A 15,628-nucleotide genomic window follows, 5' to 3' on the forward strand; every position below is an offset into this window, starting at 1 on the left:
TTTAATGAGGAAAAAATTTATCATTACTGTTACTGTAGCAGACAGGAAGACATCGCCAGACAGTAAATCTGTTGTGGTGGTTATTGCCATTTAATATTGAGTCAATATAAGTAATGTCTTGGAGTCTTTCCACATAAACTGATAAAGCAGCCAGGACATGGGCTGCTCTCCAAGTAGCAAGTAGTTTGAACTTGAGATTTCTGTAATAATTTTTCTCCCTCTGTGCTGAGAAGGAAAGGGTAGACTTAAAGGCTAAGGCATTTGCTGGAGAACTGGATTGAAATCTTGGCTTTGGCTTCCTGCATGACCTTGGGTAAGTCATTTAATCTCTCTGAATTGCTGTACAAGGGAGATTCCGCTTCTGCCACCCTGGGTAACTTACTAAGAGTATCTCAGATACAAGTATCTCTTATTATAGTTTGTAGTATCTCAGACTGATCCAAGATCTGATGCATTCTTGGATTTGGAACACAGGAAACATCTGTGAAAAACTATATATTCCATAACACTCAGTTCACAAGATTCTTTTAACAGAGACCTTAAATTTTTGACTAATTCAGAAAAATCTGGTAGTGAACCTGGTAATGTCATCATTCTATTTAGTTGTGCACACAGTCCTGTGAAACTCATCAGTGTGCCTTGTCTTGGTGTTGGGTTCAAACTGTGCAGCTCATCACTACTGAAAGGCATCATTCATGCTGCAGCTGTTGAAAGGATTTTTTTTGTAAATAGTATTCCAAAGTAATTCCCAAGAAAAGACTGTATGCAGAGAGCACTTTGCCACTGACTGTCCCAAGAGAATTAAATATGAGTATGGCTTCAAAGCATGAGGATGGAAGAGAAATGCCCTGTGCCCACAGAGTCACCATGTCTCCACCTTGTTCTCCAGGTCCAGTCACAAACCCGTGCTGGAGAATGGGGCCAGGGCTTGGTCCAGAGCAGATAGGGAAGGGCAAAGGGAGGTTTGGCAGCCAGAGGAGTGTCTCATGCAATACACGGGTGCAGCTGTGACAGTCAGTGGCACAGGCAAGCAAACCTTCCTGCACTGCTCCTCCTCCCTTCTCTTCACATTCTCGAGCCCCCCCAATAAACTGAGCCCAGTTACAGTTGAGCTGACACAGCCTTATAGATCCTGGGGAACCACTTTCTGTACTAATACAGAATTAAAAGGGAGAGGGAAGCATCAGTGAGATGCAGGGTATTTGAACTGTGGGTGAGTCTGAGTATGGGTGTCAGACACAAGGTCTAAGGTTAGAAAATAAGCCAAGGGACCAACTGAGGCAGAGAGTCAGTGGAGACAAACAGGGCTTAAATACTCTAGCATGTGGTAATCCACATCCCCATGTCCACTCCATTCCAGCAAAACCCACCTTGATGTTCCAAAGCCCCTGCAGCCACACTGATGTGGGGTAGAGTCACCCTTCCTCCACCCTCCATATGTATATTTAGTTGATTTCTTCGTTGTTTTTCCTTCTCCTTTCCCAGCCATCTGCACCACCGTGGTTCCCTGTATACCTGGAGGGAGGGCAGACATAGCTTGTTGCCAAAGCCACTTGCTTTAGCTGCTTGGCAGCTGCCAAACTGCCCTCCTGCTCCCAGCTCATGCCTGTGGCTGGTGGTCACTGAGCTGGGATGCTGCATTCAGGCCCAGCCACCTCCTGCAGCTCAGGCAGAGCAGTAATGGGGGCATGATTAGACTAAGATTTGTCTCTGTTGCCTTAAGAAATCTTTGCACTTCCCTTTGTTCAACATGTACATGAGCTCGACTCGGCAAAGAGCTCTAATGTGGTAAGCTTGGCACTACACTTAGATAAAACTGTCCCAAAGGGAAAACAGCCTAAATCTTGCTGGTTTGAAAAAGCCTCAGTCAAAGGTTTTTGTCAAGATATTGAATTGATGTAGCAGTTTAACCGCTATTTAATATTTATATATTCATGTCTAGCATCCAAATAGGTCAGGAACCTATTGTGCTCCATAAGGCACAGACACATTCACATGCACCAAGTCTCCAGCATATTTCAAAAGCATCACTGATACCTCCAGGCTGTTGCTGCATCCTCAGTACTTGCCTAATGGGAAAAATGGGGTTTAAAGGTGTTTCTTAATGCAGTGAAAACCCTTTGTGGAAGCATTCGGATTACACAGACAATTGAGTTTTCTCCCTAATTCTGTTTTTGAAAGCCTAATTTCAGACAAGGAAGTCTTCTAAATTGGCTTTTAACTCTGATCCCAGTGAGAGGAAGTTCTGTGTTGATTCAGGATCCAGCCATTCTGTAGTCAGGGCTCTGGTTCAGGGTTGCTCCAGATCCATGCAATGGAGTTTGGCAGAGTTTGCATTTCTATTTTCCCTTCCTTCTGCCTCTCTCTGCCCCCAGACATGTGCTCAGGTTGTTTACACACTCTTGTACAAGACTGCATGCAGGCACTCCTACATTTCTATACAATGGATATATATACACATATATGATATAAACATGCATAGGATGATGCTGGGCTCTGACTAGTTTGATGTTAGTGTTTCTGCATGTTAATTTAGCAGCCCAGACCCTTGTGTCCCTTGAATTGGTGGAGGCAGAAGAGGCCCAAAAAGGGCTGTGAGCATGCAAAATCCTGGCAGAGGGGAAAGGAAAAAAGAAGGAAGACGAACCATCTCTGGCCATGGCTCCTCTCTGACAGCAGCACGGCAGATGGCAGAGGGTTGCTAGACAGCAGTTTCTTGAGGCTTAGCATAAGCCAAGAAACAATAAAAGAAAGGGGGGAAAAAAAGAAAATAGAAAAAGGAATTTAAACAGATTGTCATGTCACTGTTCTATTCCTGCCACCTCAGCGGGAAATTAATCACATAATGTCACATAAAAAAGCTAACCCTGAAGGTCCAGTGTGAAAATGGCTTTGCCTGAGGGCAGTAGTGAATCAAACCTCAGGGGAGGACAAGGGAAAATGGGGATGTGGGGCAGGGCAGCACTGGCTGTGCTGGGAGGGGGTAGCAACTCATGCAGCTAAAACTCAGGCTCAGATCTGTACCATCAATGTGTCCGATGGCTCTGAGAAGTGAGAGAAAAGAGCTGCAATGTCAGCCTGGGGAGATGCAGCTCCCCTGTGAAAGGATTTTTTTTGCCCTTGGTGGGTGTGGCAGACTGTGGGCCTGCAGCAGGGCAGGGGGAAGGGGCTTGTTTGGCTGGAGGAACCAGCCACAGTTTAGCAGCACTTCGGCATCACAGAGAAGTAAATGGACCATTCTCTTAATTGCAGATTTACAGCCAAGATGGGTACTGAGGAGTCCATATTTCTTCAAAGGAGTTGGATGGCCGTGGAGAGAAGGCTCCCTGGAGAGATATCTAGGATATGGATGGACGTTACCCATAAATACAGTGAAATAAGTTTCCCATTAGACTTAAATCCAATGAGGCAGCATGAATCACCTTAAACATGCATATAACTCTCCTTTATATATCACCTCTGTTGAAGCATTAATTAACCCATAACACCCATTCCTAGACGCTTAAAAGATCTCATTCTTCGTTCTATCCCAGCACAATGGCTGGGGAAACAAAATGATGGTTTCTGGGTCAGACCACAACCTGTGTGTTTGGCATTGCAAAAAGCTGCAGTGAGTCCTCCACTCTTCATCTGGGAGGTAGCTAAGGACCCATGGGACTACATGGCCCAGGTGAAGGTGTGGATTTGAGGGATCTTCTTGGTTCTTTAAGGTATTCATACGCTCAATAGTTTTGCCTGGATGATGCTACTTCTGACAGCAGAACCCGGTAAGCCTAAGAGACCTGCCTGGAATATGGTTATTTTTCTTTTCCGTTTACTGGCTTTATACAACTCTACCATAAAAAATCGTGTTGGCTTGCATTAGGCTGCACAGATTGGTTTGAACCGGGCTTCCTATGACAGAGAGGCAGCGGAAAGAGCACAGCAAGGCAAATAAAGAAAAGGCACTAAAAAAATAAAAGGGCTGTTTAAGGTGGCTGCATCCCCAACTGTAGCTCCTAGTATTTGTGTTGGTGCCAGGGGAACCAGAAGCCAAAAACAGAGAAAGAAAGGGAACTAAGTGGAAAAGAGAAATTAATCCTCAAGTAACTGAGAACAGGTGCTTCATTTGGGCTCTTGGATGTGAATGTGCTGCAGTTGGTTGCTCTATCGACAGGGGAATTCAAGAAGTGAGGCTGGTGCACTGATGAAAGAGCTCAGAGAATGAAAACCCATGTAAATTAACTCCCCTCCACCAGACTGTGCTTTATTAAAAAGCACAAGTTGTCAAGGCGATACCTTGAAGGTCACAGCTCCAGCAGCTTGGGCAAAAAAACCTCAAACCTGAACCTCTTAAATGCCTTGTGTAACTAAAGGGAGTTGAGTTGCAACTCTTTATTTTTCCTTCTGCTGACAGGAGGCTGGTGCCTGCCTGGCTTCTGTGATGACAATATGCTTGCTCAGATCCCCGGGCCACGAGAAAGGAAGAGGGAAAGGTCTGTACAGCTTCTTGCACCACTGGGAGGACAGCAGAGGAAAGCAAGCCCTTGCTTGGTGTGGCTCAGCTACAGAGGCATCTTGCTCGGGCCAGGACACCTGAACCACTGCTGGAAGTGTTGTAAGGAGCTGCTAGATTGGGCCAACAACAAATTGCTTCCTCTGCGCCCAGTGCACGGAAGAAACGGGATGGGAATCACACCTCTCAGAGGGGTCTCCAAGCAGCAATCCTAAGCAGCATGCCTTTATTTAAGTTTGCAGCTAAAACTGTATTCTCACCCAGGTGGGTTATTTCAGTTGAGTTGGGGCCTCTGTGTGTCACCCAGAGGGAGCTGGGAAGAGCAGTAATCACGATACCCCCATGGCATGCTGTGGTTGATGTCTGTTGCTGCAGACAAAGTTATGGCATCCTGATTCCATTTGATGCAGGATGCTGTTTCAGAAAAGAGTTAAGAGCATCATGTCAAATATAATTATGAGACAATAACAGCCTATTAGTTCCAGTGCCTAATTTTAAACCTCAGACTGTCTAAACCCCCTCAGTCTGCTTTTAGAAAAACTGTCAGCTCCTCAAGTTATAAATAAGAAGCATAGAGAATGGATAATCTCCGTCTGTCTTAGGGCCAAATACCATCTTCCACAAAAGGTAAAATTTCTGTTTCTTCATTTACTCATTGAAATTTTTATTTCTGGCTAAACATGACCAATTTCCCCTGGGAGGAGCAGGGTAACACATGGACTTTATATGCTTTGAGCCATTGCACTTCCTGGAAAAGGCAAAGGCATAGGCACCATCCTCTGAGAAGCTCAGTAACCACTGCTCAGTTATCCCAAATCTGACCAGTTCTTCCTTCGTTTGAAGCATCCCCTCTCTCCTCTCACCCCTCTGTGCACTCCTGCAGCCTGGCTGCTGCACTCACCCTGACTCGTGTTCTCTGGGTTCAGGCACACATGAGACTGTTTGCTCTGGAACAACCTGGGTGATTTTCAGGTCAAATTATCTATGGAGAAAAAGGTAATTGGACATGTGGGCATAAGCTGATAGCAAGGTTTTTATTGTTTGAAAGTCTTTAGTTAATGTTACACATATAAAACCTTTTAATTTTAAAGCACTGTTTGGGTAACTATAATAAATTGCTACACAAAATACACCCTCAACAGCCCTATGATTCAGAGTTGAATATTGTATGTATGAATGATGCATCAAAAGTAGCCCATATACTGAGTCAGGATATCTTCCACTAATGAAGTCCCTAAAGAAATGCACCACAGACCTTCTGAGCTAAGATATTATGATGGCTTGGATATATCAAGAGATAGCTAAAATAGCATTAGATATAAGATCTTTCTAGTAAGATTCACCAAAGAAGCACATAAACATCAAAGAGTCTTAACTCATAACTGCTATAAAATATTCTTATGTTTGGACTGATAAGAAAGTAGGGTAGTGCCCTAGATGCATAGCTATGAGGAGTAGTGTGGCCTTAAACTGTTGTGACTTTGTCTTATTGAATTACAAACATTTTGAAATTACTTAATTTTTGCCTTACAAAAATATCTCATTTTTTAATTCGCAAATCTACAGTGTGTGGTCATAATATACTTGATTTTTCACTCTTGACCAAATACAAACACTAATAATGCTCAAAGGTTGCACATTAAATTGATCTAAAAAGTGTCTGATGTTTGCTCTCAAAATACTCCTGCTCATGTAAGTGAAACAAGCTAATTCTTTATCAGATCAGACCTTATCATTTGAAAATAGACTCTGTCACAGACCATTCCACATGATGAAATCCTAAGTTCCTATCTTAATTTCTTATCATGAAATAATTAGAATATTTCATTTCTGCACACTGAGTCACAAATAATGATAAAAAGCCAGTAATTCAATTAGAAATCAGATTATTTTTTTTAACGAGCAACTATTCATCGTGATATCAGTATTCAAGCATAGTGTCAAAAAGTAATGTTTGCAGGCTTGCTAGCAACTTCCCTGAGCTCTCTGGAAAATATTGACTCTTTGGTGCTCGTCCTGGAATGTCCCTGGTGAGGCTGTGGGCCCCTGCTCTGCAGGGCGCTCAAGGTTACATATGCAGGTCACATTTAGTAACTGAAAATTAGGTGATTATGGAAACATTTCAGTAGCAACACTCTCTCTCCCTCTCTCTGTGTGTGCTTTCCAAAACCCTCCTCCATGCTGAAGGTGGTGAGAGCACTGAGCACCTCCACCCCTGCTCATGGGGAAGCCACCTGCCACCGCACAGCGAGGAGTCGAGCCTTGCCTTCTGCCTGCCCTGTGCCCCTTCCCCCCCGAGGAGCAATGCAACCTGTGCTCTTACATTGCTGCTCTGTCTTCTCCCCAAAAACATCCCCACACCTGCTGGGTGAACTGCTGCAGGGAGGGTTTTGCTGTCTCACTGCCGCAGAGACCCCGTCGCTGTGCTCTAGCACATGGCACTTGAAAACAAAGTTATCAGAACGAAACTTTTAGCTATAAATTGCAGGTATTAAAGATCCATGTGATAATTGTCTTATCTGGCTCCAAATGTGCTTATGATGCTGAGAGAGAACAAATTGGATTACGCCTGAAACAGGCTCTTCCATTTTCATAAATTACCCGGCAAAGCAGTGAGGGCTCAGAAATGAAAGCGCCTTGCTTTTGACAGGCTGTGATTTTGTTGAAGGATCTTGCAGAAGGGAACAAGCAAACAAACAAACAAACTGAGAAAGGTCTTTCTAGGAGGCAGGGATGGAGAGTTAAAAACCATGAACCAGTGCCAAAAAGTTAAATAAAAGTAGCAAAGCTACAACAGAAGAACATGGGGAATATTATATGAAATATTCCCAAACTAGGACAATTTCTGGAGGTATGGTTACCAAAGGAGAACCAATCTGTGTCCCCCAACTCCCATCATCTGCAACCTTTAGACACAGTTATTTTTCTCTCCCCATTCCTCTGCATTTTGTTGTTTGCTCTTGGAATGTGCAGCAAGAGGCAGCAGTTTGTTCTGGCCTCCTGCCGTGTGGAACCAGTGGGGACTGTTGCTTTTGCTCCCAGTCCCCTGAAAGCCACAGGAAACCAAATATTTCACTGAGTTTCTTCATCGTGGAATGAGTTAGTTCCTTTGCCCTGATAACATTGGCTAAGTGATAACTAGCAGTAGCAGCACCATTAGCATTATTAATAATACTGGACCTGGTCTGTGCCTTGGTGGCACTAAGGAATTGTAGTGGGTATATGTTATTTTATGTATATTATTCTAGCTAGTCAGAGGCAAATGGGAAGAAAAGTGACAGAAGATCTGAATGGTGTTGTAAACTAGGGAAGTTCTTTCAAAATACAGTAGGGAATGCAAAATAGCTGTAATAAATATGAAAGCTTTTAGGGCTCTGGTATACATTAAATCTTGAAAGTGTTTGGTTAGTGATCTGCCATATGCCCGACACAGATGATTTTTTCATTTCTCCATCTTACTTACACTTTCAATCCCTCTTTTTAGAGAAAAAAGGCTAAAATATTTATCTCAGAACAGGCTTCTGAATTCATAAAATATATTTTAAGTTATTTCTCCACTTTTGTCAGCTCTTTGTAAAAACTGCTTGGTAAGCTCTTTGGAGATTCTAAGTGGATTTTCCTCTGCTGGTTTGCTCACAGTGCTCATTGTTGAAAATTACTGGTGTTAGAAAAGAAAAACAAACAACAAAACCAAACAAAAAAAATCCCATAAGCTTTTAGAAAGAGAAACTCAGAAAGTAAACCCATACAGAACCAGGAAAGGGTTAGCATTAAGAAATATACCGAAAATGTAACAAGGCTCCAACAGCAGCAAGGCTGGATCTTCAAATGGGAAAACAGCTTTTTCAAGCTCACAGCAGCTCTGGGACAGACCCACTCTCAGGATTCCCCAGGGGGACCAGGGATGACCGGGCTGATGCCTTTTTCTTCTGCTCACACTCCCACTTGTGCAAAGGGAAGCCAGGCTAATACATGATACTGAAATTTTACTGTCTTCAAGGCTGTTCCTTCTAAAGCCAACTGCTTTCATTTTTAGGGCAGTAAATTGCTGGCAGCAGAGAATAAAAAGACTCAACTTTCTTTATTAGCCTGAATTTTCTTTATGGGTCTGCCAAAGAGCTGGGTTTTTTCCATTCAGTTCTGGCTCTCTTCATGATCCCTCCCTACTTTCTGCTGATTTTTTTTTTTCCCTGCAAACATAACTAAAATCCTTCAAAATTAGTTGGGGCTTGTTTCTCCCTGTCACCTACCTGCTTGCTCCAGACAAAGTCATTGGCACCTGGCAGCAACATAACAGCCACTGAGCAGCTGAGCAAATACACAATTATTGTTGGTTGTTTCCAGTTAGGAGAGAATTGAACATCGGAGCCTCACACCTTCAGAGTAATCCTGTTTATGTATTAGGAATTTGTATGAAAAATACTAATTTCACAGACAAGGAAAGCAAAGTAAGAAGTGCTGTTGCTATGCCCAGCACCCAAACTGACCCAGAAGTGGCTTCTCAAAGCTTCATTCCAGGCTGTCCTGCAGCCTTGCTTGGGCCACCATCTTTGTAATGCATCTCTGCTCCTCTTTTTCTCACACACTTAAATCACCCCTTTTTCATCACAATGCAAACATTATTAGTGAAACTCCTTTTCCCACATCATTCATGTTCTCAAGTGCCTTGGCATGTGTCCTTGTGGCAGTATCTAAGCCTGTTTTGAGGAGGGCTCCACGTTGACCAGTTGCTCCCATCTAGGGTGAGAACAAGACCAAAGGAAATAGGCCAAGGAGCTGAAGTGCAGTTGGAGACAAAACCAGCAAGGAGAGGGTGCACTGGTTAAATCTTTGCAGGGTTCCCTCATTCATTCCCCCTGAGGCAACATCTTTATTGTGGTCTTTGCTCCTACACAAGCCCACACATCATTATAGTTGTTTACATACCATCACTAGCAATAATAATAATAACTAAGTAATAATTCTTCATTTGAATGTGATGAACGGCTGCATCTCTCAGTAAAAATAAATACATGGGGAAGGGGAATATACATCATTGTTACTGGCAAATGAGGCATAGTGCAAGAAATTAAAATATCTGGCTTATGGAAAAGCAGGGAAAAACAACTTTGTAAGGAAGTCTTAAACCAACAGGCATAAGTATCATTTATCGAACATAAGAGAAATTAATAGGGAAAAGGGATAATTAAGAGAGATATAAATGTTTACTGAAGTTCTGAATAAGTGAGTACCAGCAGGCATAAAATTAGAGCTCAAATAAGAACACAGATTACAGTTTTATACTTCAGCTAACACATTCAATTCGTGCAGGTTTTTTTTTTTTTTAAGTTTTCTACATTTTTAAAGGTTAAAACACATGCCATTGGGAGAGACTCCATAAGTTCCCAAAGACCCAAATTTCTAGCTCCATAATATAGCAAGTGAAGTTAAAATTCCCCTTTCTGAGCAGCAGGAAGACTTACACAGCTCTCTGCCCTGAGCACTGCAGCAGTCTCAGTCCTGCCAAGCTCTGAGGGCTGGGTCAGCACCCTCCCAGCCCCTGCAAACATGCTCCATAGGGCACCAGTCTTCCTCTGCCAGCAATTTCTCTACCATTTGTGGAGCAAGCAAAGGGAGAAGACAGAGGAAAGCATCCCAGGCCAGGAGTGCTCTGTGCTCTCCCTGTGTGCCTGGTATTTGCAGCACCCCACCTGCTGACCAGGCTTCCCCATCTCACTCACAGTGTCCTTTGACAACCCTGCTGAGCCAGGTAAAGCCAAGGATTTCAGGGGTTAATACCCTGTTCAAGGTTCAAAGGCAGGTCAGGGAAATGCTACCAGATGAGAGCTTATAAGACAAAGCTGAGCCTGCTCAAGCTCAAGGCTTTAGAAGAAAAGGCAGGAGAGGTAAACAGGCTTCCAACACTTTGCTTTGGCACTTTCAGGCTTGTCAGGTCCACACAGCAGGTACTACAGCCAGACTGGTCCTTCTCTGCTTTGGGCAGAGCTGTCTTTGCTCAGACCCTGCTGTAGGGTTGGTGGCTCCTGCTCTCACTTCCCTGGGCTCTGCTGGTCTCCCCCTTTTCCTCCTGCAGAAGCAGTTGTGCGCTACTGGGGATGAGATGGGTGCTGGGCAAGGGGGAATTGAACCATTAGGGCTCTTCAGTGCTCTAGGAATCTAGAAAATCAAATTATTCTCTGGTGGGATCAGGCTCTAGTTTGCAGTCCTCGTAGGTTTGGGTTTTATTTGGTGATGCGCCAGTGAGAATTTAGCTCTCTCTCTGAAGCTGGAGTAGCTGGATTCATGACTTTGATACAGCTTTCTGTACCAGCAAGGGGGGAAAGCAAATAGATTGGAAATATTCATTTAATAGCTCTCTGAAGCAGCTTGTCCACAAACTGATGCACATCCAGAATATGTAGCAGCGAGATGGCATAATGTTTCAACCTTTTTTTTAATAAATTGCTTACAAGCTCATGTTGAAAAACTCTCATGCTTGTACTCTCTAGTATAAATATGTCAATATTAAAATCATGCTGTTATTATACTTCTAAGTATTTTTCTATAAAGAGGCTGCAGGATAACTCTGCCAACATCTGTCTTGAATAGCTGAGTTTTAGCACAGCAGAAATCAAGGACCTAAGACCTGTTTCATCAGAGGGAGTCTATATTTTTGTTTAATGTTTTTCTTCCTCTCCTGAACTGTTTACAAATGGCAATTTAGCCTCTGGTCTTCGTCAACATGTTCCAGCCACTAAGTCTTCAAAGATGGCCAGAAATGCTGCTTTCCTTTTGCTATAAGCACTACAGATTAACTATATTTTTTAAGAACAAAAATTCAGGAATAAGTCAGAGGCATGAAAGCAAGTGATAACAATTAGGAATTGCTGCTCATCTTTGATGTTCAGTGAATTGTTTGGTATTTCTGGGACTACCCCAAGCCCTGTTTGTCCTGTGTGTGGGGCTGGTCTGGAGCAAAGGCAGAGTACCAACCTGTCTCAATTTGCAGCAACATGGAAATATAAATTCAAGGGCTACTGAAGTGAATTTTACATTAAAGTTAGAATAAGCAAACTTGTACAGACATATGTATTTATGTAAGAAAGACAGAGAGTGAGCCGTGTTCCAGGAGCGTGTCACTAAGTGTTTTGCTATTGCTATTATCACATAGGTGAGTATATATGAAGGAAAAAGGCTGAGATTTCTACATTGTGGTTAATAGTGGCAGAGTAGAAGAATCAACACCTATATTTAATGAAGCTACATCATATCTTTATAACACTTTTTTCTGAATTAAACTGCTTTAGCTTTAGTTTTCCTTCATCTTAGTGGACGAGAAGTCTCTTGGTGTGCCCATAATTAATCATGAGCCCAGGGTACACTATTTCAGTTTGGCAGAGATCTAAACCATGCATATTCACTAAAACTTAGTTCAGCCTTTACTTTTATTTCCTAATGATGGCACATAGAACTGTGTAAAGGTCTCTTTACCCCTGTAGCATGGAAAGGCTGGATCAGGCTGGGATCTTGCTCCACTGGCATCCTGTGTCATGCACCAATTTCTGACTGAAAAACATTTTACTAGAACAACACATGAGAAAATGGGTACTGTGACTTTTTTTAAGAAAGTGAAGGCATCAGAGAAAAATAAAGACTTCTTAGTTTAACCATGAGAGGAAATATGGGGTACAGGGAGGCTAAGCTCTGCAATAGAAATGGAGGAGCACAAAGTTCAGCAATTTGATTAAACACAAATAAAAATACAGACTAGGACCTTCATCTTTCAGGGAGCAGAAAAGACTTGTGCTAGGGGTGAATTTGCCACAGGTGTCTTGTAAAAGGAGATGGGACAAACTACCAGGTGGGAAAACAGCATGTTGGCTCCAGTCTCTCACATGCTGCGACACCAGCTGTCCCATGCAATGGGATTTCCTGTAGTACATTCACAAATCTTGCACCCCTTGTTAAAATGGTGTTACTTGGACAAAGGTTTCAGCAGAAGCAATGTGCAGAACTAGTCCCTGTCTGTTACATGTGGTGGCAGTAGGTAATGTCACTCTCTGAAAGCCTCACTGGACTGTAGGACTCATCATCATCACCTCTGCGCCTCCTCGACCCGTCTGCCCTCCTGCCTGGGTCTCTCACCTCCGTCCTGGCTCTCGTGGTATCATGTTTATCAGTGGTCTATCCCACACTTTAAAGGCTTTCAATTTGGCAATCCTATGTTTACTGCAGTCAGAGGAGACAGAGAAACCCATCATTTCTACCACATCTTCCTTTGGTCACTGTACCTCAAAAATATCCCATCATTTCCTCTCCAGCATCACATAGCAGAAATTGCTGTGAGATTAATGAAGACATTCAGCCTTAGTAAATAAGATGGTTGGGCCACCTTAATTTTCTCCAAGGACTTTATAACCTCAAATTTAAATCTGACTTAGAAAAGGTCACAGAAGAGAGAAAACCTAGGAGAGGAATGGGGTGGCAATTAGGAGCATGTAACTGGAATAATTCTTCAATTTCCATGCATAATGAAGTGAGTCTGTCCTGGCAGAGTTAGCATGAAGAGAGGATATGTTGCAGTATGTGTTCGTGAAATGTTTGTATCATCCAGGAGGAAAGACAAAACTGTTTTTGTAGCAGCATGTTGGCAATACTTCCACATTTGATCTATTCCCTAAAAGTGGTTGGGTGTGTGGTTGTGCCAAGCTCCAGATGGTGATTCACATCCGTATTAGGAAAAATTAGGTTTAGACCCTGATGAGGTGTTAATTTTTAAGCAAGTTTAAAACAGCTCAGAGCTAAGAACAGTCTGCAGCGGACAGTCTTGCAGTAATCTAAGGTGAAAATATACAGAAACTTCCACAAAACTGCTGCTCCGTGACTGTGAGCCCTGTTTCAACACTGAGTAAGTGTAGGAGACTGGTTTGGATCCTGTTGAAAAGATGGAAAAGAAAATCAACTAAGAATGTGCAACCATACAGTACAGAAAAAAAGGTCCAAAGGTCCTTCAGGAATGACGTAAGTGAAGTTGGTCCCATCTTGGAGACAGATGAGAACCTCCAAGATATTCCCATTCTTACTTTGTTAAGGTGCACAGAGATGCTCAGAAATGGCACCTATTTGACCATTAGGTCCAAAGAACATTCAAGGAAAACATTTGCCCCTTTCCAATGCCCACAGGCACAGAAACTCACATGGCTCAAAGCTTGAGAGGTTGATGGCAGCCAGAATGAATTGTCTTAAATAATTATCTTTTCTAGAACATGATCCACTGGGTTAAGGGATTCTGGGCCCTCCTTTGAGTGGTTGGCAGCTACGGGCTTCCCAGAGCTCTTTGGTACTCAGCAGTGTTAGAAAAAGTGCATTGGAGTTCCTTGCTGTTCCACGGTGATGACATATGACCAGAGTTGGGTTATTTGGTTTTGTCCTTTTTTTAGATTTTTTTTTTTATATTGTTGTTTATTTGTTTTTAATTTGAACCCTTTTTGAATTTAACTTCTGAAATATGAACCTTTTCTGCTCATTGAATCGAGGCTGTACCTGCTTTTATCATCTCTGAGAGCTCATTTGTACTCTTATAAAGTATTGTATCCCATTCTCATCAGTTGAAAGATTAGCTCTGGGAAATATTTACCTTTTGCCAGTGGATCCTAAGGCATATGATCCATTCAGTCATGATCAAAAAGCTGTAAAAAAGGGGCACTTCTTTCACTTGACCCACTCTATCCTATTGATGTAGCACTCTTGCAGATTTGCTAAAGTGCTTGGAGATTAATGTGGACAGAAGGAAACACAGTGCAGGGACTCTGACTTAACCACTCATTTTGATGTAAAGTATGTAGGAACAGTAGTTAGGGTGATAACCTGGGATTTGGGAAAGCTGTGTTCAATTCCCTGCTTTGCCATGTGTGAAGTTGCACCTCTGTGCCACAGCTCCAAGTCTATATAATGGGGCAACTGTACTTTCTTACTTCATGTGGCTCTTGGGAGAATGAATGTCTTTAAATCTGTAAAGTGTTCGGTTAACCTGACAATGAGATCATATAAGCATACTGCATAGAGATGACAGAATCCAATGAAGGTGGCTTTAAAATAATATTAACATCTATCTTCTTGAGTTTGATTCAATGAGGAGAAAATGTTCTTAATCTGTATTTCAAGCCATTCATCATCTTGCTGATCCATCCATCGTTCAAAATGTTCCCTGTCCCTGAATACCCAAAAGAGCTTTGTGATGAACTGCATATTAGAAAAAATGTTTCCTCCATTTGACAAAACTTCTGGAGCTGACATTTTCTTAAGTATCTTACATTTTCTCCTAAACTAACAGCAGTTGATAGAATACAGTGACGATTTTTACAAGGTGTCCTGTAACTCAGAGGAATACTTTGCAGATGTGAACTTTGCTCGTCTTTCTAGATGCCTTTCCTGGGCTCTAGAGAGAGGCCAATTCCAATGATTAAGAAGTTCTGTTAGTATCAGCACTATTCAGAGCTTTGGCTGCTTTATCTCTGTGTTGCTTTTAGTCCCAGCTGAAATCAGGAAGTAGAAAGGCATACTGAACAAGAGTGGTTGTTATTAATTAAAAGAGAAAGTTAAAAAGTTATTCAAATTTTTCTGTGTCTCAAAAAAAACCTCTTTCAGGTACGTGATGTCTCAAGCTTCTTGAACAAGTGGATATCTATTCCTTCTTTATCTGAGTCCATTCAAGCACAGCACACAGTTGATATGGGCACCATGTAGCTTTATCTGAATCAGTTCTCCCAAAGTCTTAAACTATATAATTAAGCTCTTTTTAGTGACTGGAAAACTGCCACTAAATTTGAAACCTGTCATGGTAATTTCAAGGCTAAAGGAATTAAATTTAACAAGAGATGTTATTCCTAATTATTACCCTATCTCCAGCCTTTTGCACTTGCCTAAGTTCTTTAAAAGTTTTGTCCCTTTCATAGCCACCTGATCATCAGAATTTTAATTAAGGCTAATCAGGATGTCTGAACCGTGACTGCCCATAGATTACTCTCTTTGGCTTAATAGTAGGTGTTCATCTCAAAGCTTCATTGTGTTTGTTACTTGGGGTGACACAGCTGTCATGGTTTCCAGTTTTGATATAGCTTTTCCTGAAGTTAGTTGAATTGCATGAACTGAATT

The sequence above is a fragment of the Corapipo altera genome, unplaced genomic scaffold, assembly GCF_003945725.1.
Source record: "Corapipo altera isolate COAL_440 unplaced genomic scaffold, ASM394572v1 50, whole genome shotgun sequence".
Classification (NCBI taxonomy): domain Eukaryota; kingdom Metazoa; phylum Chordata; class Aves; order Passeriformes; family Pipridae; genus Corapipo; species Corapipo altera.